The 22,167-nt window shown below is 33.9% G+C and overlaps 1 protein-coding gene across 12 annotated transcripts in view; it reads right to left on the bottom strand.

Annotated features, from left to right (window-relative positions):
• CSNK2A2IP (casein kinase 2 subunit alpha' interacting protein) overlaps positions 1 to 6,295 on the bottom strand; it is a 121,350-nt gene extending 115,055 nt beyond the window's left edge. For 6 of the 12 annotated variants that reach the window (XM_082743868.1, XM_082743867.1, XM_082743869.1 and 3 more), the window contains exon 1: positions 4,634 to 4,838. The gene's annotated coding sequence lies outside the window, so the exon portion shown is untranslated. Of the gene's footprint in view, positions 1 to 4,633; positions 4,839 to 5,955; positions 6,187 to 6,238 lie in introns of those variants that run through there. The other 6 variants (XM_082743873.1, XM_082743875.1, XM_082743862.1 and 3 more) reach the window with 5 other exon arrangements.
• Positions 6,296 to 22,167: the final 15,872 nt, after the last annotated feature.

Raw genomic sequence — 22,167 nt, 5'->3', positions numbered from 1 at the left:
ATATATAAACACTTAAAACTCAGAGCATTTTCCCTTTCCACAAACAAAATTTTGTTGGTGACAGGAATTATCTCATATATATCACCAAAATATTATAAGCTGTTTTTAACACAAGATGGGCCCACCCCTACAGATAGTTAACAGTTTACGACTGTTAATTTGAAGAATACCTTTTCAATAGAACTTGAGCCTAGTTCCAATTTCTAGCAGAAACGTTAGTAGTATCTACTAAAATTATACCAAAAAGTCTCTAGCATTTGGGACTAGAAGCCATGAAATCTTAAAGATTTAATCCTGAAAAACACTGCCAAAATTATTCTTATTGAAATGCCAAGGATCAGAATTTCTTATTATGGGTCCTCCCATCAATAAAACTTAATAATAGAGAATAATGATTGATTGACCTGGGAGATCCACTGTAAAATCAAAACTGGGAAAATGAAAACAACCATGTAGCAGTATCTTCTGTGTTCCATCGTAGTTACGGTAACTTTGAAGTTTACACTGCCGTTACTTGCTTCATAGATGCTAGCTGCTTGATGTTCTGTTCTAGCAAAAGAACCAAATATAAAGCAGCTAGGATACAACTGAAAAGAGGACATAAAGATGTTTGTCTCAGTGTCTAGATGGCTTTTGGCATTTGTTTAGTAATTTATGTGCAATGGTCCTTTGATCCCCAAATTACTGACCCTGTGTACTTCATTATAACATGAATTCACTATTATTAAAATAATCTATATTTTATTATCAGAAAATACTGAAAAGTTGGCCACTTTGATTTATACATCAATGTCATTCTTTATCAAATAGGATTGTGTTACTCAAATTAGTGACTTTCACATAATGAATTCAGCTAATGATTTGTAACCAAGCCCAGGGATAATGCTTATTAAGAATATGGCCATTTCTGTCAATAGACTCACTAGAAAGATAAGAAGCAGAGTCTAGTTATAAAAATGTTCCCTTTATTCTGTCTCCTTTTTCTCATTTCTTATCAGCACGCCACAGAATAGCACATAGAGTTTAATTATTGTGGTTGTTGAAGATCATTATCACCACCTACCAAGTTTATCACTTGTCATAGGAAATCAGAAATTAAGTTCTGTTGGGGATTCTGCTGCTTTATAAACTTCTGCATGGGCCATGTCTATAAAATGAGGAGATAGGTTTAGGGATATGTCATCCCGAAGCAGTTTGTACCCTGGGCATTGTCAATAGCAAGCCATGGCATAAATGTAACCATATATGAAAACTACTCATAAATCTGGAACTGTGCTGTCCAATAAGGCATTCCCTCGCCACATGTGGCTGTTTAAATACAAATATAAATAAATAGTAAATAGAATTTATGATTATATTTCTCAGTCACATAAGCAAAACTTCAAATGTTCATAGTTTCTTGTGACTAGTGGCTACCAGTAGAAAAGGAAATTTCACATAAATGGCTATACTATATCCAACAAATCTTGGAACTGGAAATAATACACACCAAAATTATCAACTTGCAAAATTAATCAACCTGTATCCAAGAACTAGTGGATGTAGCAGAGTTATTTATGTACAGTTTGGTTTTTTCCTAAACCATGACTCTTACTCTTTTTATTTTCTAACACTGGGGGAGGATACATTCAAATGACTCTGTTTCCCTTTAAATAAAAAAATTATTTTTAATAAAAAAATTTTGAGTATAATATATGCTTCCCAATGCTAAAGTATTTCTTACTAAGTCATGCAGAACCCTCAAATCATATATCTATACAACGCTGTAGCAAAGATTTATTTCAAAGATTTTTTGCTGTGGTATATTAGTTGTTAATGCTCAAAAAAAAAACATACATATAAATATACACACACACCCCACATGTTTTCAAATAAAAACTATCAAACAATGCTAACACCAAAAGTTACTTGGCTAGCAATATAAGCAGGCAATCTGAGATTGTTCTAAGTTTGGTGACTCAGATTTAATAATCCCTATTTAATGACATATTATTTTACATCTTCTACTTATTAAGAGGCAGAATACAATGAATAAAAATATAGTATAGAACAAATTATAGAACATCCATTGTTTTCAAACATTCCAAATATATACATTCAAAAATGGTACCTGCTTCAAGGAATTATTTTCAGAAAAATGAATTGCCTTCAGATTTTCTGAAATATTCTTGAAAATAACATTAATAGTATCATATCTTAATGCTTCAGGAACTTACTTTGTTTTTGTAACTAATTCAAGATCTTCTTAAGCCAAATCTGGATCATAATTTATGGTTATAATCAAGATGAAATTAAAAATAAGGTATTTCTTATGATGATGACAATAATAGTTATGTTAATGATAATAAGTTAGCATTTATTGACTGTCCATGAAATATCAAGAGGTGTTGAGTATTTGAGATAATTATTGTAGTCTTCATAATTTTCCCATCATAAAAGTATCGTAACTTGCCAAATGTCACATGACAGTCACACTGCAGAACAAAGACTCAGACTTAGACATTTCTAGATGCAAATCTAGGATGCTAAGGTTAATTCTTAAAGAGAAATTTTAAAAAATGTTTTCTTACTTAATAATGCTTTTTACTTCCACAATTTCTGTTCTATGATTTACATTATATCCTATTCTGATCAATATATACTGTACATTTTAAGATGTGATTTTTTAAAGGAAAATATGGTATGAACTGAATTATTTCTCTAAATACATCTTGATTATTTTTAATGTAGAAAATCAATAAAACCCTTCAATGAAAATTAAGAGTCTTCAAGTAATTGTTCATTATAATTAGATATTGGGTCATTTGGTATGGTTTTCATAAGTTAACATGGTTACTTTCATTTTAATTGAAACATAAACATGTGTCCATATAAATCTGCAATGTGAAAAAAATAGGAAAAATCATTTGTGTAAGTTTTAGTATGTTTACAAAAGACTAACAAAATTTGATATGAAATAGTAAATTTGTTGATCTAGCATACAAACTCTGATTCCAGAGTTTTAGTTTCTGAAGTTGGTACACAGTTTTAAAATATAACTTAGAATGATTATCTCATATAGAGTTCAATACGCCAAAGGCTCACATAAATATCATGTACCACTGAACACTATCAATTAAGTATATAAACCTAAGATAAAGCTGTTCAGGTGGCATACTAGACAAAGTGGAATTATTACAGACAGTTTGTATCAATTAAGAAAGTTCAAGCAGTTATTTAAATACTTGAGGCTATCCATTAGCCTTCAAAGCTCAAAGAAATCACCAAAATGTAATTATATCCAGCCTGGTGATTGGCACTTAAGTTTGTAAGAGGTTATGAAAGCCCCACAGGTCATGATTGAACAAATAACTCCTGATCACAGCACCAGCGATATCTTAGAAGAACAAGATTATAGAGAAGAGATCTTGGTATTTAAGTATGTGCAGTTTTTGAAAAGATCTGAAATAGCAACTGTTGTTTTAGAAACAATGCCAATGAATCAGCATAAAATATATCTTTGTGAACAATTCAGGTTCTAACAATATGTACACAAACCATATACTAGTTTTTTTTTTTTAAATAGGGAAAGCTATAAATCTTAAATTCAATCTCAGAAGGAGCATTAACCAGTAGTACATCGCCTCTTACTTAAAGGTTCCCTTTCTTCAGATGTCTTAACCCATTTAATCATGCTCCTAAATACTACCCCGTGGCAGGCAATTAAAACTCTCTAAGTATTCAGAATATACATCTGTGTACCCATTTCTTTTGAAACAAGAAAAGAAAATTGCTTAGCTATAATTCTTACTCTCAGTGAATCGTAATTACAATGACTCTAAACCTTCTGAACTCAAGTGCTCCTCTTGGGCATCTGAGATGTGTGTGTGCGTGTGTGTGTGTGTGTGTGTGTGTGCGCGCGCGTGTGTGTGTATCCCAACCAGCAAGTATCGAGTCATTCGTTGTCTTCACAAATAGGCAAACACACCTCCAATTCTACAAATCCAAAGTATTTCTAAAACTATCAGCTTTACATTTTAAGACAGGCAGAAAATAGTTAATGGAGCCAGTTTATGATGACCCAGAAGATCAAGAAGAAAAGTTAAAAAAAAATTTACTTCAACAGGTCCACTTAAGGACATAACCTTGAGTTTTCACCCCTGTAGCTGGGAGCTGTTCTAGTTAATAATCATTTTACCCAAGAATTATATGGTTTATCAATGTTCTAAGATTTATAAGAGTACTGAATCTATGCTGAAAATAGTTTAACTATGGGTGATTCAGAATTCCCTTCAGGATATTTTTCCCTGCGCTGAGCATCATCATTAAAACATGTATCATTATCAATGCATAATCTTATAGGTGCAGAATGCATATGAAATGGAGTTTTCCTGTATATACTTTCAAATATGTGTGGCAATAAATCTGCTTTTAGTTTACTTAATGGACATTTCTCCCTTAATTATAAAATAAAGATGGGAACAAAAGTTTATTCATTGGCATTTTTTACATGTTAGGTTTTCAGGTCAACAGGACTTCAGTATACACAGAACAACAGTATACACATGGATGTGTATGTGTGCACACACACGCACAGAAAGACTTTAACACACCCTTACATATGGTATAAACAGCCACATAACGAAGAACTCACCAAAACACTCTAGCTGCTGAAACTTCTTCTCATCACTATTGCTGCAGTAACTCTTGGGTCTTCATTAATTTTCACTGGTGAGAAAATAAATGTCCAGGATCTCCATTACCCCATTGCTTGAATTCTTGGTGAGTTCATGAGAACTTTGATGGTTTACCCTCACTGCTGGAAGATGAGGGTGAGGAGTGTGACTAGGAGGCTGTGTTTCCACTCCCACCTTTAAGCCCACTTCACAATGGAAGATGGGTTCCAGAATCTTGGGTTGGAAACTAGAATAAGTTTTCCATAGAAATAAAAATCTGAATAACTGAGACTTCTCAGATAATGAGTATTACAACTCAGCTACTTTACAGAATTTTGTAGACTGGTCAGGATAAATTACCTCATATAACATCAATGTTATTAGAAAAATATATTCAGAGTTTTAAAATCTTTAAAAAACATTTTTTAAAATATATACTGCTCATATTCTGGATAATGTTCATAATTAAAAATACAAAGAAATCAGTTACTATTTTATAAAATCATAGAATTTTACATAATTTTTAGTGGACATTTTTTTTCAAATATTTGCACTGACAAATGATTAAATTGTAAATAATAAAGCCTGGGGAGAAACAAGCTTATCTCAAGATAGAGAGGATAAGATAATGAAGTAATATATTTATGTGCATAATTTTTATTCTAACTCAACTGGCTATTTTGGTTTTTTTTTTTTTTTATTCTACAGATGTGATAACACTGCACAATTATTTCCCTTTTTATCAAAATTATCACTTTTTTTTGCTTTTATTTGCTAATCAGCATGTAACAAAACAAAACAAGACCTTCTATTGACCCCAGTCTCCACATTAACTACTACTCCATTTCTTTTTTATGCAGAAATCTTCGAAAGTTGCCTTTACTTATATTTTCAATTCATTTCCTCTCATTCTCTTAAACCCACTCCAAATCAAGCCTTAAGTCCACTGTTCTACCAAAACTATTCCTGTCAAAATTATTACTGACATCCTTGTTGTTCAATCCAACAATCATTCTCTGCCCTTGACACAATAGAGCATTTGACACAGTTGACCATAGGCTCTTTCTCAAATCATTTTCCAGGATACTTCCCACTCTGTTTTCCATCTTTCTTACCACTTCACCTATTCTTGTTTCCTCTTCTCTACTTCCTTAGTGATCCCATGTAGTTCCAGGACTTTATGTTAGTACTTTAAAGACATTGTTCCATCACTTTATGAAGTTTGTGGTTTTTCAAATTATTATTACCCTGTAGGTAATGAGTCATTTTTCTATTGCTGTTTTCAAGAAAATCTCTTTACCTTTGGTTTTCAGATGTTTGACAATGATGATCTTAGTTTGATTTATATTTTTCTTCATCTGGTTAGCTTTTTGCATCTGTAGTATTGTATATTTCATCAAACTGGAGAAACTTTCAGCCATATTTTCTTCAAATACATTTTCGGGCCCATTCTCTTTCCTCTCTTCTGGGCTCCAATTACAACTATGTTAGACTTTTTGCTATTGCCCACAGATGCTTAAATATCTGTTAAAATTTCTGATCTTTATTATTTTGCTTTTTCAGAATGAATAATTTCTACTAACCTTTCTTCAGGTTCATGGACTCTTTCCTTTGTCATCTCCATTCTGCTGCTAAGCTCATCCAGGGAATTCTTTAATTCAGAAACACTGTTTTTCTGTTCTAGAATTTTCACTGGATTCTCTCTTCATGTTTTTTTGTCTTTCTACTAAAATTTCCTGTATTTTCATTCATTATAAGCATCTTTACCTCACGGAGCACAGTTAAAACAGCTACTTTAAAATACCTGCTTGAGTAAACCTGGTGATTCACAGACCTGTACCCCTGGGGATAAAAATATATGTTTATAAAAAATAAAAAATAAAAATAAATAAAAAATAAATAAATAAAAAATACCTGCTTGATAATTCCAGCTTCTTTATTATCTGAGTTGATATTTCTCTTTAAAATAATCACACTTTCTGATTCTTCATATGTTAAATAATTTTAGATCAGATTTAGGGTACTGTAAACATTATTTTGGAGAAACTCTATATTGTATTCCTCCAAAAAGTAGAAAAAATTTTCAATAGAGTTAATTAAATCAAATTCAAACTACAAACTATCTCACCAAAAGTAGCTCAAATGTCCTTTCATTTCTTTTGTCTTTAGCTGAAATTTTTTTCAATCATGTATGGTTCAAGGATCAGCCAGAGATTTCATAGAGTTTGTACACAAGGAGTAGAACTCCCCTTTTCTGGCTCTGTATCCTCATTCACTCTTTATTCTCCATGGTTGCCCCAAACTCTGTCTTCTGATTCTTCAGGACAGAAAAACAAGCTTTCCTATTGCAGTTTAAAACAGGCCTTTCAGAAACCACTGAGACAGTACTCAAGCTAAAAGCTATAAAAATGAGGAAATTCACCTAGTACTGTTACTTCTTACCAGTTTCAATTTTCCTTCATAACCTGCCTGGTTTGTTAACTCCTCAGAGCCTTTGTAGTAGTTGTTTTTGGTATTTTATTTAGAATTCATATTTGTTATTTGCAAAATGATCTGTTAGAAGTATTACTCAAGCATATTATTGGCGAACTAGCCTTCAATTCAGCCTCAGAGAGTCTGATAAATATTATCTCTATGCTGAAAACTCCTGAATTAATTACCTCTCTACTCAAGGTCTTCCAGACTCATGTAGCTAACTGTATGCTCAAATTCCAATTGGCCAACAAACATTTCAAATTTAATATATCATACATCAAAGATTGATAACCTGATCTCTCCTCCAATCCCATCTGAGTAGGTTGCAACTTCATCCTTCCAGTACCTCAAGACAGACATTGTTTCTAGCCAACTTTGTAGTTCTCTTGACTCCTTCCTTTCTCTCATATCCTTCTTCTGGTCTGTTAGGAAATCCTATTTGTTCCATCTAAAAAATACATTCAGAATCTAATCACTTGTGTTCAGCTATCTTCCCTTGCCTGGATTATAGCAATAGCTTCTTAACCGCTTTTGTTGTTATTATCTTTAACCCCTCATCTATATTTACCGTAGTTGGCAGAATGAACCTTTGAAAAGGCTAAGGACTGCATTACTCCTCAACATTTTTACAGCATCTTGTTTAACTCAAAGTAAAAGACAAATTCTACAAAATGAGTTGTAAGCCCCAGCTTACTATCTTGCTTCCTCCTCTGTTTTATTCCCTTCTACAGTTCAGAGGAGCTCTGGCAGGAGTACAGGGACTTCTGAACTAGATAACAAGTATTCTTCTTAAATACTTACTTCTTATATAGGAAGTGAAGATTTTAAGTTTAAAAGCCAAGGATCTGCTGCCTTTTTTTCTTCCAATCCTACAATGATAACAATAATAACAATCCTACAATGATAACATCCTACAATTTCTGGATGCCCATGCTGGAAAGAAGGGTCCCAAGACCCAAAAGAAGAAAATCCAAGAAGTGCAGGGGAATGAAGTCATGCAGAGAAGGAAATAAGTGATGGTAAGGAGGATATTTCGGTCAACACCTCAAAATATTCACAAATAATACCACCTGAAGAACTTAACTATACCTGATTTAACCTTCTGTTTAAAAAAAAAAAAAAAACATAGCAAAAAGAGTAAAGGAATATGAGAAAATGCAAGTAATCTTTTTTCACAAGGTAGATTTCCACTGTAATGCTGAGCTACCCAGGATTTTCATGAAACCAAAGATCATATACCAGTTTGAGGCTTGATGAATTAAGAAAAAAATCAAATTGGGTAAGAGTGTGAATGTTTTGCTGTCTGAGCCTAAGTATAGTTTAGAGATTCAGGAACACATAAATGGAGAAAGAAAAAGAATTATCCTCCTTTGACATAAAGTAATGAGAAACAACCTGACATAACATATTAGCATCAAATAAAGCCAAAATCGAAATGAAGAAATTCTTAGCCTTAATGGAGGTCATATGTAAACATACAGAGAATTCCACACTAGCTTTAAAAGGAAACTTGGGAAATTAACTTCCACACATGATTAACTTTGAGGTTTTTAGAGGAAAGTAACAGCCTATATCCCAAGTAATATTATTTAAAATTTAGTTTCTTTTATAATTAATGAAGCAATTGAAAGTGATTACCTTCTTATTGCAAGGGAGTAAAAATTTTTGTGGGAGTAAAAAATTTTTTAAAGTTAACTCCTCAGGATACTTGCATAGTCTCTTCCCCTTGCCAGGCACAATCCTCCCAGCCTGGTCTCTGTCTGGGCTGAAACAGCACTTCCTCAGAGACCTTGCTAGACGTCCTGCTTAAGAAGGTCAATGCCATCGCATTTCTATTATTCACTAACTCTAAAGACTGTTTATTTAATTTTGTAATTATATGCTCACTTTTACATTTACTCCTTAGCATAATGCCTTAGTACAGGGCACATAATCAATTAAATATTTGCTAAATGAATAAAAGAAAAAAGCAATAAAATTTGCAGCTAACTACTCTGAGGAGTTTTTAAGTGATTCATAGTTTTCTGAATGACAAATATACTCTATGTCATTAAGTACTTATTAAATGTAATGATCTTTACTGTTTCTATCTTAGTCTAATACTCCACTGCCTCTAAAACTGCTATACAGGGCTATTCTGGGAAATGCTTAAAAATGTGCTCTCTACACAAAAAATAATGTGCATATATATACACACATAACTTTATTTTAAGTCTTAACTTTAAGTTTTACTGACATAAAAAATATATAGGATACAATTTATACATAATAATAAAATATATAATATTCCTCATTGAAAATTCCAACAAGCCAATTGATTATCACAGACGGATTTTGTTGATTTTTGCCAAACTCCTGTATCCATAGCCAATCTATATTTGAGACTGACAAATGAGTATAATTCCAACGGGTGTATGGTTGGACATTTTTGTTAATGTTTTTGAGTACAACAAAAATGACAAAATAGAGACATTCATCAGAACTTCACACATTTGTCAATGGTGTTAGCAACTTTTCTGCTGACTCAGATAATAGTTTACAAATACTAGAAAAATATTTTCTCAGATTCTTGTGGTCTTCACACTAACACCTATACACAGAACACACTTTTAAATTGAATCTGCATTATGCATATGTTCTTCATCACTTTCTTATGTGTAGACCAGCAAAAGAAAATTTTCTCTGTAAGGGTCAGATATTAAATATGTTAGAATATATGAGCCTTATACTCTGTGATAATTATTCCTATTTGCTATTTTAACACAAAAGCAGCCACAGACAGTATGTAAACAAAAGGGGATGCTTGTATTCCAATAAAACTTAGACTATGCACACTAGTCTATGTACAAATAGTCGAACTATGTACAAAAACAAGCAATGGGCTGAATATGGCCCAAGGATATAGTTTGCAATCCTTTGCCTAGAGAATTAACAGAACTTAAACTGGGCCTAAATTTAAGCACTTGCCATTTTAATGGTTCACATACTCCCTCACTGCTGATTTCAAGTTACCAATGTGATATCACTGCATGCTGAGTTGAAAAGAGATGGAAATAGAACACAATTATATAGTATTTCCACCATAGGGTTACCTATAATATATATAGATAACCTAAAGAGTATGGGTAACAGTGAAAGATAGTAAAATAATTAGAAAGTGAGAAGTTATATTTATTAACTTTGCTTTTAATATATTTCACTTAACTGAAGTTTATGTTATTTAATTTTTTTGAATGGCTGAGTTTAAAAACTGACCCATAAAATTCCCCCAAATTTAACAATCTACTTTCCTGAGCTGATAGGAATAGGCTTCTGCACGCTACAGCTCTATCTCCTTCCTTGAAATTCTCTCTACACTTTGCATCTCCTACTTCAATATGGTTCTCTTCTTTCTTCTCCGACTCTATTTTCAGATAGCTCCTTCTCCTACTCTCATTTCCATTTTATGGTGTTCAGTGTGACTCTGTCCTTCCATCTCTTCATAATCCTATATCATGCTCTGTTAACCATAACTTCAACCACTCCTTCATTATTGATTATGCTCAGAAATATATATCTTGCTCTGTATTGTCATTCACATTTCTAAATGCACTGCATTTTTATTTATATATAAATATATATTATATATTAAATATATTTCAAAATATATTAAATTTATTTATTTTATTTATATTTTATATATTTTAATATATATTAAATATATATTATTTATTTATTTATTTATTTATTTCCTTGTGGATGCTTTGATGGCCTATAGTCATTTCAAATTTAATGAGCCTAAAATCAGTCATCAAATTTTCTGGTCTCCTCTCCCTCATGCCTTAGTTGTTGAAGGTATTTTTGTCAGTGAGACCGGCTTGAAATTTCTAATTCACCTTTTCCTTGGGTTAGATTCCTTCTTTAAAAATAAAAAAAAAGACTTTACTGATTTATTTATTTAACAGAGAATGAGGAAGGGGGAGGGATAAAGGGACAAGTAGACTCCCTACAGAGCAAGGACCCTGGGATCATGACCCAAGCCAAAGTCAGATACTTAACCTACTGATCCACCCAGACACCCAGGCCTATATTCCTTCTTATCGGTATTTCCTGCTAGATATAGTCTATCACATCCGTCTCTATTCACATTTCCACCATACAGCTCACACAAGAATTAAAGTCTCTTGGTTGATCTCCGGATCTTCAACCTTATCACCCATTTAAGGTTTCTTTTTGTGCAATGAGGCCCATTTATTCTAAATCCTGAGTTTATCATACTTAAACCCTTGATTAAGGCCTAAAATGTATTTGATTGAATACATCAATGATTTAAGTTTAAATTTCATGCCTCTCAATTTCAAGAGTTTCATTATTTTCAACCAAGTTTATCTTTACTAAGCAATGCCATTATTCAGTATTTCCCCAAGTAGATAAAATTCCTAGATATTGTAATTTACATTTCATTTTCATACGGGTAGGCAATAAATAACTTCTTGATTTGTTATCTGTTAATGCATTTTTAAATGAGTGGAGCTGCATCAGGAAACTCAAAAGATATGCTCCTATTGAAACAATAAATATACAATATATTGAGGAAGATACAGTTATCCTAAAGATATTTCATAAAGAAAAACTTACCATTCATCTACATTCAATAGACTAAATAAAAAAGCCAAGTCTTATGAATTGTGCTGTGCTAAGAACACTAGGATAAATAAGACACTGTTTTGATTTCAGAAAGCTACAGTCTACTCAAGTAACAGTATGAGCAACATATTTTTAAAAGAACATTGCCTCAGAAAGTCTGCATAGTCTTGGTGAAAAAGGAATTAAAAGCTAAAAAATCCATGTATCATTTCAAGGGCTAAATATTGGGCTTATTGAAGAATATCCCTTCATTAGATAAATTAGAGAAACTATTTAACAAGGTATTTTTAAAATTAACTTTTAAAATATACATTGAATTCCAGGCAATATTGAGTATCATGTAGATATTTTAAAATATTTTATCTCATTTCAAATTTTAATAGAGATTTTTATGGCCTAAACATTTAATTAATCCATATTTTATGAGAATTTTTATTTTTTAAAAAATATTTCATTTATTTATTTGAAAAAGAGAGTGAGAGAGAGACAGCATGAGCAGGGAAGAGGCAGGAGGAGAGCCAAAACAGATTCCCCACTGAGCAGGGAGCCCGATCTCTTAGACCCTGAGATCATGAACTAAGCTGAAGGCAGACACTTAACCAGCTGAGGCATCCAGGGCCCAGGTAATTTTTACGTTTCTGTAAATTTTTGGATGCTTTGGAAAGCACAAGCAATTTTGGATTATAATGTGTTCTACCTAGAAAATTAATAATGTTCCATCCACGATAACATACATTTCTACCTGTGGTGAAAAACAATCTTTTGTTAATGACCAGATACTCCAGAAAAGGAAATTGAAGAGACACCTGAATGGCTCAGTCAGTTAACCATCTACCTTCAGCTCAGGTCATGATCCCAGAGTTCTGAGATCAAGCCCCTAGTCAGGCTTATTGCTCTGCAGGGAACCTGCTCCTCACTCTGCCTGTCACTCCCCTTGCTTGTGCATTCTCTCTGTCTCTGGCAAGTAAACAAATAAAATCTAAAAAAAAGGAAATCGAATATGTTTAAAAGCACTTCTTAAGCACCTCAGAGTAATCTCTTGTGCAATTATAAATATTACACAGGATGCTATAGATATAAAAAATACGGTAACATTTAAATATTATTACTTAGTTGGCTTATCTAAATAAAAGTATTTGGTACTTCCCTCCACATTAATAAAATGGGACAACTTTATAGTTTTGAGAGGTTTTTTTTTCCTAATTAAATTCACCAAAAATTTCTTGGTCATAAGAAAAGTGAAATTCTATTTTTTCCATTATAAACAACTTCCAAAATCTTAGAAGTGACTGCCCATTATAAAGATATTAAACAATACAAACATATTTAACTCAGCCATCAGAAAGCATAAAACATACCATCTTTCTGCATCATAAAAATAGTAATGAATTATGATCAAAATCCAGAGTATATAAGTCCTCACTTATATTTTAAAGTGAAATTAAAACACACTTAAGAAAAGGAATGAAAAATACATAATATAGATATTGTTTGCCCATCTGGATTTCATGAAATTCTTAATCTTCATTGTTACATGAAGCCTTATAAATTAGCTTTCTTTGGTTCAAGGGGATTAAGCAGAAATCTGTCTTCACTGTTCCATTAACTCTAGTGGTGGACATTAAATCTCCTTCTTGGAATTAAATGTCTCAAAAATGTGTAAAGACAGAAAATGAATCTTTGTGGTGAACATTTTCTTGAATAACTGTGTTTCTAATGTGATAATCTGTATGTTACCTTTAAACCACACTTAAACCACTTAAAAGTAACTCTGAGCTGAGGAAGAAAATTGGACAAAGATCTGTTTCAGCTCCAAAATGCTATGATCTCACACTATAAGCCTTTTTTAATGGCCTCAAGAGCTTATGACATTTTTTCTAAAGTCAATGTAGATGTCATACCTTTTAAACATTAAGAATTTTTATCCACTAGTTACCCAGTACCAAACCTCATGATAATTGTTACTGACCACACCAGGGTCAATTTTAGACATGTATGATGTGATAAGACATGAAATAAAACTCTTTTTCTCACATGGCAAATGCCTGCTCTGATTAGTTATGTAAAAAGTAATGCTATTAGAATATCTGCACAAAGCTACTACTTTAGAAATAAAAGATATAAGCTTAAATGTGTACTTTATGTATATTTGACAAAAATCAATACCCCCTACTATGGAAAAAAGAAAGGATACAGAAAGAGAGAAAACAGAAATCTGCATTTAAAAAGCAACTCTGCAACTCAATTGCCTTATCTTCAAAAATTACTTACCTTTCAAGCATCATTTTTCTCATATGATTGGTATGAGAATAATGAAAAAGTGTATGTGAAACACTTATTGTATACCAGCCTCTTTATCCTTAAAACTGAAATGAAATGTGATTTACTACCGATCCCTTTTTTCATTGAAGTTTACTATATGTGGGCATTCTACGTTCTTAAATTCTTCTTAAAGAAGCTATATGATTCACTTGTTCAGCAGCAGGAACCCAGAAATTTGGCCAGATACCTAGAGTGTGGGTTAGTTTCTGTGCTAGTGAATCATTAATCTATATTAAAGTGAGCCCAAAGTGAAAAATTCCAGTATGAATACACTGGTTAAAGACACACAGTCTTCAGAAGAGTAGCAATGATACAGCTTGGATTCTCTATTTCTATGTCCCTCTGTGGGGGATGCCCTTCTTATCCTTCAAAATTCACCAAAGTGAGAATAAATACTCCTTCTGGAACAGTAAGATCACAACACGCAGAATTCCTCTGGTGACTTTGAAACAGATCAGTACGAAGGCATCTGAGACCACAGGGGCATCTGGTCCAGTTTTCAGTCACCACAGATTTCTGCTGAGCTACCTATGGCTCCTGCTGCATGGTGCAGGCAGATCTAAAGGTTCTGCTGCCTCTATGCCAGTCTTAGGGGCTTTGTTGAAGCTGTCTGTGCCCATGATCCCCCTGCCAAGACTCCAACTAGCCATTCTACCCTCAGATCTCCCAGCCTCACCAGCAGTGCTACCGGATATAAGGAATGGTTGTTACTAATTTCGGGACCCAGAGATTTCCTCCTCAGCTCCTTCCCTGAACTTCTAAAGCATGGAGAAATCTTGCAGTCTAGAGAGAAAACATCACTCTCTAACATGATAAGTTCAAGACATTTTGTCTCTACCCATGAGAAGTATCCTTTTAACTCCTCCATTTTCCCTCCAAATTTTCCTAAAGACTTAGGTTTTCAGAAAACAAAATGTAGATTCACGACTTCCTTTCCATTCTACCCATGCCTAGTTTGATAACTATGGTAGAGAAATAATACCTCCTTAAATGGACAAAAGAGGAAGAAAACCAGAACACAAGAGAAAAATATATAAACTAACATCCCAAAATTTTATCTATCTATAAGGGTATTACTTCACTCTTTTTTGTTTGTTTGTTTTCACTGAAATAATCTGAAGTATATGAAGGTTCCATGGCCCTACCCAGATTTTATATAAGGGAATGAAAGAAAGGAAGAGTCTTTGACAAAAAGGTCCTTTTTTAAGTTATTTTTAACCTTCTCACCTTTCACATTACAGAAATCTGGGTAAAGAAGTAAGAAGGGGGGGACCTGTGGCTCAGTTGGTTGAGCAACTGCCTTTGGCTCAGGTCATGATCCCAGACTTCCAGGATCGAGTCCCGCATCAGACTCCCAGCTCCTTGGGGAGTCTGCTTCTCCCTCTGACCTTCCCCTGTCTCATGCTCTCTCTCACTCATTCTCCCTCAAATAAATAAATAAAATCTTAAAAAAAAAAAAAAAGAAGCAAGGAGTATAGTAGATAAGGCCTACAATCTGCCTCAACTATCTTACCTGAAAAGTGAATCCCAAAAGATGCTCAGTCTACTTGCTACTTCAGAAATGATACGTAATTCCTACCCTTACTAGCCCATGGGTTTCATTGTTTATTTCCATATATCTGAATGTCATTGTGTATTTCTGACTGTCCAGCATCCTTAACCTCTACCTGTCACCTAATTCCCTCTGGTTAGCATTTGAACAAGCTTAACTCTCTTCAATCTTGACTACACAAAGCTTCCTTCCACTGATAAGCCCTCCATCAACTACCACCTACCCCCCATCCTTCAACCATCAGAGCCGAACTTTACTGAAGTTACCTATAGTCAGTCTCCAATATCTGTCATTCCTCAAACCACACAATGACTGATACTTTACTGAAGCAGGTCTCAGTGAAGCTTTCTCCTCACTGCTATATCCAATAAGACTTTCCCAGTTCTTACTTTATTTCTGCTTTACTATTTTCTGGTCTGTGTCCCCCATTCAACTATTGTCTCTATGAAGGCACCTATGTATACTGACTAGCATATAGCATCCACCCAAAAATCCATTGTCTAATGAATGAATAATAGAAAGGAATAGAAAAAAACAGTCCTCCCTAACATAATTTCAGGCAAGGAAAACATGTTCTCTTGAAAAATAAAGATTTAGACTTCGGTCTGAAACAAATTCAGATATGCCTTAGGTTTTAGTGTTGTGTTATCTTTGTTACCTTGCCACTGCTATTGCTACTTGATTTTATAATATTGCTACCTGATCTTATATTAAGCTTTGATGGAGCTTAGGGAGGATTTTTTTTAATATTCTCTTCAATGTGATTTTCCATCCACACTATTCCTGGGACTCAGTTCCAAAGTAAGAACAGAAGACCCTATCAAATACCTCAAAATATTTAGTTGTAACTAACCTCTCAGACTCATCATGAAACAAATCTTCATTTACAAGTTTCTAAATTATTTTTACCTTGGTGATCATATTACTTTTACATTTACAGTATAGAATTTTCATGGTAGGGAAACTTTTATCTTACATTTTCTATTTCAAGTATCTTATTTTTGTAATAATTCAGTAGATACTATGCAATTAATAGAACCAAAATCCTTTCCATAAAAAAAACTTTCACCAAAACACCATCAATTTTATAATATTTCAAAAATCACTGAAAATAAAAATAATAGCACATATACTATTCAGGAGGAAGGAATACAATATGAGAAGAGGGGTAAGTTAAAATTCTGAAGAAAATAAAGAAAGAATGAATCTTTACTTTCTTCTGGTTTGAAAATATAGAAACCAAAGAACTCTAATGATCAGTTTTACTTCCCAGATAAAAAGGTCTCCAAAATATATTTTAAAAAATATCATAGTAGTATTAAATAATTATTTTACAAATAAATTAACTGCTTTGTTTGACTCTTCTATTTCTAGTTAAACCACAATCCTCTATTGTCTCACAGGTGAGGAGTGGAGTGGATAGGGAGTAAGATGCTATGAGAATTACCACATCTAAGGAATCACAGAAGACCTTTAAAAATGTGGCATTAGAGACAGAGAAAGTAAAGGGAGAAAGTCCACATAATTCATGCAACTGATACATGAATTCATTTAATTCCATGGTTGAACAATTCCTTTTGATGGTTCTCATCTACAAAAAATACTTTAATCATCTTACTTCTATCACTAGTATCTCCACTGTCTGTAAGGGTATTAGAGATGCCTCCATTGTCTGTGAGGATACTCTGCAGGGAGCACAGAGCACAGCAGGGTCTGCTTCTACCTGCCTCTCCTGACATAATCTGACTCATCCATACACCCTATTAAAGTATTAAAACAGTTTACCTGCTTTCTTCATGCTCTCTCACATTCCTCTGCTTTTCCATGAGCTAAATAAAACCTATTCAAGACTGTTTAACATGTTAAAGTGGCCAGATTAGTTCCAAAATGCAGTCATTCATGCTCAGCCCTTACATCTGCAAACCAGAACTTAACTAAATTTCTATGTTACGCTCTCCAAAAAAGGAAGACCTAGATCAATCAGCACTTGCCCACTGAGAACAAGTTACCTGACCAGCTTTCAAGATGGTCCTTTGTTCCACATAAGGAAAGAAACCCTGTTTTAACCAATCAGCAAATGTCAAGTAAAACCTCCTTGTGCCTGCGCACTTCACTGTGGAGAAATCTGTCTCCTTGGACAGCTCTTTGGAGCACCGTTCTGTCTACTAGATTGAATACTTCCTGAATTCATGAATTGCTGAATAAAAGTCAACAGGACCTTTAAAATTTACACAGGTGAATTTTGTCCTAATGAATGTTCACCTTTCTTAAGAAGGCTTCTCTTGCCACCACAAGAACTCCTTCTCTGCACCCTTCCCATACCTTTATTATCCTACTAACCATGTCACAAGGCAAATGTTTATTTCCTTCTATTTTATTTCAGGCTCCAGAAGGAAAGTTTATTCTTAATCATCTGTGTTTCCTTGTGATCAACTGCAGCATTCTGTACACACCTTACAATATAAAGGGATAAAGATAGCAAATTTATGATCTACCTCACTTAACAATTACAGTGATATGGTCTAAATGAAACATTTATTAATAACTGAACTGTCAGTATTTGATGATATAAATAGCATCCAAATGTGAAGTGCAAGTTATAACAGGAGGCAGGTCATTGGCAGGGAGGGCAAAATGCTTCTCTTGCCCTTGAGTCCCTTAACCACTGTGATTTCCCACTTTGCTTTTTTGACTTCTCAGTCACCCCTCAGAACACTGAAAAGCTGTTTTCAAATGTTCCTGAGCCACCACTGAGCTATCAGTGAGCACTCCGTAAAAAGGTTCTTTCTATACTACCCTTGCACTGCTCTAAATTCTCGAGAGGAAAAAAACCACTTGGCACCAAAGACCCTGAGAAATAAGCCATGATACAATTTTCCAGTTATATTCCAATGTTGAAGAAACCAAAAACATATAGTCTGAGAATGTGGCCTCAGGATTTGGAGATTTTCAGCCCTAGAATTAGAGAAGAATATCTGGTTCTCCATGCAGGAGAATGACACAGTAAGGCGCTTCTATCCAGTAGCCCAATATCCATTTGATTATCTCTGTTCTCTGAATCTTACTTATAGGTGTAAAGCCAAAGGGCTTATATTGAACTCAGATGTTTATGTATCCACATGTTCTCTGACTGAATAAATTCTCTCAGTCTGACCCCAAATTCCCACCTCTCATTCTACCTTCTCTTCACTGGCTATGTGATAGAAAAGATCCACCTTATGTGAAGTGCCATGATAGGCCTAGTCCTAAAAACCCCATGCACAAAAGCTCCTCTGAGAATATGATCAAAGGAAATTTTCTTTTTTTTTTTTTAAGATTTTATTTATCTATTTGACAGAGAGAGAGATCACAAGTAGGCAGAGAGGCAGGCAGAGAGAGAAGGGGAAGCAGGCTCCCTGCTGAGCAGAGAGCCCGATGCGGGGCTCGATCCCAGTACCCTGGGATCATGACCTGAGCTGAAGGCAGCAGCTTAATCCACTGAGCCACCCAGGCGCCCTCAAAGGGAATTTTAAAAGCATGAATAATCTCTAGGCTTCCACACCCCCACCGCATTAATAACCAATCAAGGCTTTGTCACATATTTCCCAGACTCTAGCTCAGTCTTAGGTTCTCTCATCTCCATTAAGTCCACACCAGCTTGGACTGTCATCTGTACTTTTTACATCTTCACTGTCTTTTTCCACTGCATGCAGTCTTATCCTTTCCGTGGCCACCAAGCAACTCTTATCCTTCTCAATTCTCTGGAGGTGGAGGAGCACAGCCAATGACTTCCATCACCACCAAAAGCTCTCACATCACAGCTTGAGAGCTCAAAACACACCTCACTTTGAAGTCTACTCAGTCACCCTCAACTATTTGAGCTTAAGGAAAGTATAGGAGTAAAGTGAGAGTTTTCCTTTACACAGTTCTTTCCTTTATCATTTCTTTGTTCCTGTTCTCTTTTACTGTGGTAAAATATACATACATAGCATAAAATTTACTATTTTAATTATTTTTAAATATGCAGTTCGGTGACATTAAGTACATACATATTGTCATGCAATCATCACGATCGCCCATTTCCAAAACTCTTTATCATCTTCCCCAACTAAAAGTTCATACCTATTAAGCAGTAATTTCCTATTCCTCCCCTCTTCCCAGTCTCTGACAGCCATCATTATACTTTATGGTTCTATGAATCTGACTATGTTAGGTACCACATAAAAGTGGAATTATACAGTATTTGTATGATTATTTCACTTAATCCAATGTCCCAGTTTTATCTTTGTTGTAGCATCTATCACAATTTCCCCCTTTTTAAGGTTGAATAATATTCCTTTTTATGTGTACACCACATATGGGTTATATCTACCTTTTTGCTATTGTGAATATACTGCTATAAACATGTGTATAAATATTTGCTTGAGTCCCTATTTTCAATTCTTTTGCACATATACCCAGAAAAGGAATCATTGAATCTTATGGTAATTCTACACTTAATTTTTTGAGAAACTCCATACTGCTCACATTAGCTTTTACATCTATCATACCCAATGTCTTCTCCTTAGGTCAAATATATACAGTTGAATATAAACAAAGAAGGAAGATGTACTAGTTATCTGTTGCTATTTATCTATTTACACCTAAAGCTTAACAACATAAAACAATAAATATTTATTATCTTACCATTTCTGTAGGTCAGGAATCTGTGCATAGCTTAGCTGGATACCTTTGACTCAAAGTGTCCTACAGGCTACAGTCAAGGTATTGGTAGGGGCCATAATCAACCAGACGTTCAGCTGGAAAAGGATCAACTTCCAAGTTCAGTCTATTTGGGAAGTCACAAAAGATACATTTCCAGGTTCACTCAGATGGCTGCTGGCATGCGCCAGGTCCTCACTAGCTATTGGACAGAATTATCGATTCCTTGCCACATGGGCCTCTCTATAACACAACCTGTAGCCTGAAGACTGCTTTTCCCAAAGTGAGGACTCCTGGAGAGAAATATAAAGAGAGCAGGAGAGAATCTGAGTAAGATAGACATCAGTCTTTTTGTAACCTAATCTCAGGAATGGACAATCCATTACTTTTGGCATATTCTGTTCATTACAATTAAATTATTAAGTCTAGCAAACACTCAAGGAAGGTAGCTGTACAAGATTGTGCATACCAGGAAACAGGTCATTGGGGGCCATTTACAGGCTGCTTACTACAGACATGTGTTTTGGTTTGGTTTTCACTGCTGTAACATGGAATAACTAGCACCTAGAAGATATTCAGAATATTTGTTCAATAAATGATATTAGTGGAAATGGAACATCTGACTTTTTACATGTTTTTAAAGTATTTGAAATCTGAAAAAATTTTTTGATTTTAACAACCAAAATATATCTTTCCTTCTCTTATTTTTCATGTTACATTTAAAAAACCAGAATCAAATTTAGCATCTCTCTCGAAGACATTAGGAAAATAACACCACTTACTGACTCCTTTTGTATAGTTTCTGGTATTCTGGTAGAAACTTGGTCATTTTATGACATATGGAAATAGATAATATGGTTGAAGATAATGTAGTCTATTTTAAGAATATAACATCAGTTACTGAAAGGCTTTTATGCTTCAAGTTAAGGAAAGCAAAGACTACTACAATGAAGATATGGATGCTATTTATTCTTGGGATTCTTTTTTTTTTTTTTTTAAGCATATTGAACTGCTAGAACCTTCTTATTTAAATTACAACAGTAATAATAAAGAAAAAAAATACATCTTTATTAAGAATAGACCAGCTGCTACATTGGATACTAAAGGTATATAGCTTTAAATAAAGTCAATTGGTTTTATTTCCTGGGGTAGATAAGTTATACTCAGAATTTTAGGATTGTTGATCATTTTTAGGCTTCCTGATAATTATTAGACATGTTATACTACCTACAAACAGAAAAATTCTTGGATTTATTCAAAAGTTATAAGCCAGTTTAAGGAGAAAGCTCGAGTATTTGGCACCAGTACACTAGGCAATCCCAGAGAAAAGTTATGCAATAAATGCATTACCAAATCTTTCCAAAGAAAGTAAAAAAGAAAGAAACAACAATGTAACTCTTAACCAAGATTATAAATTATCTGGAGGGTGTTGTACTACAAGAAGAAAATGATAAGTAAGTTTCACCTGTTAGCCCACTGAAATAAGAAGTGTCAATTTAAGGAATGTGTTGTGAAGTATTTCACAACAGTGGCCACTGGGTTCAGCAGATGAATGCAGTTTTCAGTTAGTGACTGCCAGTGGTGAGGGAGACAAGAGCAGCAGCAAAATATTCAGGTATCGTGTTCTCTGTTGTGATTATAGTAAAATGATGTCATGTATTCCTCCTACATTACATGGTGCCTAGCACAGTTAATGATGAAAGTTATTTTGGGACTTTTTATCTCAATATTGAGACTTCCTCAACATTTGTTTATTGCACCTGACTTACAATGAAATAAACTCAAGTTCTTCTATTTCTAGAAGCTTATGACTCTACAGCAGACATCTAGACTAATGTTATTTTAAGTATGTAGGAA

The sequence above is a fragment of the Mustela nivalis genome, assembly GCF_964662115.1.
Source record: "Mustela nivalis genome assembly, chromosome: 1".
Taxonomy (NCBI): domain Eukaryota; kingdom Metazoa; phylum Chordata; class Mammalia; order Carnivora; family Mustelidae; genus Mustela; species Mustela nivalis.
Note: the sequence above shows the minus strand (reverse complement) of the source record. Positions and strands in the feature narration are given on the sequence as shown.